The following is a 1,775-nucleotide window of genomic DNA, read 5'->3' on the forward strand; positions in this document are numbered from 1 at the left end:
GTAGCAGGTATAATGTAGAATTACTCGACCTGGGCCCCCGGCCGTAACATTAAGCTTGACAGTTGATAATGGAGCTAATTTCAACATACACACTAATCAAAATTAATTAATGGTCCAAAATCAACACCACGATCAATCGTATATTATTATGCGACTTCTCTTTTTGTACTCTCTTCTTCCTCCTTTCTTCCGTTCTCCCCCTTCCCCTTCTTTCCTCCTCTTTTTGTTTACTTCTTTAAAAGTCGTAAAGGGTCGGTCGCCCCTGCCCCCTCCTAATAGCGCCACCACTGTCAGGGTTCATCCATGCAAGCCCAGCTGCGGCAAGATCTTGGACGTAATGGAGTAATCAATTATCCCGGAGTTCCCCCGTGTTTCGTTCGTCCCATTAGACCTATACTCATCTTCACACCTGCTCCTTCTCGCTATCTTGTCCTCCCTCATTAATCACATGACATGCCGATTTCAATCAATCCTAAACGTTTTGTTTTTTAACTTCGACCAGTAAGATAACGCCTTCAATTATTCGCTCCGTTGGACCGCACAAAATTATGATCATCATCGGCCGGGATTTGTTGTGTGTGGGTGTGTATGTGTGGAGGTGTGAGGGTGGGGATGTGGATGTGTGTCTGTGTCTGTGCATTGCCGTTCAAGGTTGGAAATAATTAGGTTTTGAATCTAAAATTGACTTTTTCACTTCACATCATTTTCAGGATGATTTTAATCTCAGGTTTTATATCAAGCACACATGAATCTTTTTTGTCGTATTGTTACAACCTTACAACTCTAATTATGTTTCAATGAGGATTTCAGGATCAGGATACCATTAAGTGTGTGTGTGTGTGTGAGTGTGTGTTTGTTTGTGTATGAGTATGCACGCGCTCGTGTGTGTGGGGTAGGTGTGGGTTGTGGGTTCAGTAGTTCTCTTCCTGTGTATATGACATACAAAAATGCAGAAGTTGTAAGAAGTGTAAATCAATGTTAGCATTTCGAGATCTTCGTCACCATAACTGTGGAAATTTTGTAATTTTCAAATAGCCTAGGTGACGAAAAAAAGGCAAAACTTACGATTTCAGAAACAATGTGATTTGGAGGTGAATTATTTTGAGATTTTTCTTCACCCTGGACCTGACAACATGCACTAGTTGTAAGAAATTGTGTATGCATTATGATCATCTTCAGTATTGCAAATATTACACGTGCGTAGGTGCCTGATTATGATTATAGGCGTGATTGGCATACTAATCGAACAGATTACAGTTCAGTGACATTAATGCGTATTTTCTTGTTCTTTTCTTCTTTTTTTCTTCCAAACATCGCTTGAACTACCTCACCCGTTTCGTGTTCTTTGACGCCAATACTCTTCAATTAAACAGGTGAGTTTGCTTAATCATGTTTTAAACAATCGATAATTTGCTTCCATATATCTTTATTGAACCTATTGGCCCGTATTCTGAAGTCAGGTTTAACTTAGACCACGGTCTAACTCTGTGCTAAAATTATGGGAAGCCAAAAGTGTCAAAGATTTTTTATTAAGTTGTATGTTTCTTATGTTTACCGTGCTCTTTCCCGATTCATCAATGGTGAAGACAATCATCTATTTATACTTTCTAGACAATTATGAATGATTTTAGAGCCAAATGAGCTGAAATATGATATCTCTACATTTAGTGATTTATGTAACAATTGGCTATCCATACTTAAACCACAACTTTAAACCTGAGTTTAAGTTAAACCCGACTTCAGAATACGGGCCATAAACTGTAAAAATATGTTTT

The sequence above is a fragment of the Lytechinus variegatus genome, chromosome 11 (assembly GCF_018143015.1).
Source record: "Lytechinus variegatus isolate NC3 chromosome 11, Lvar_3.0, whole genome shotgun sequence".
NCBI classification, from domain to species: Eukaryota; Metazoa; Echinodermata; class Echinoidea; order Temnopleuroida; family Toxopneustidae; genus Lytechinus; species Lytechinus variegatus.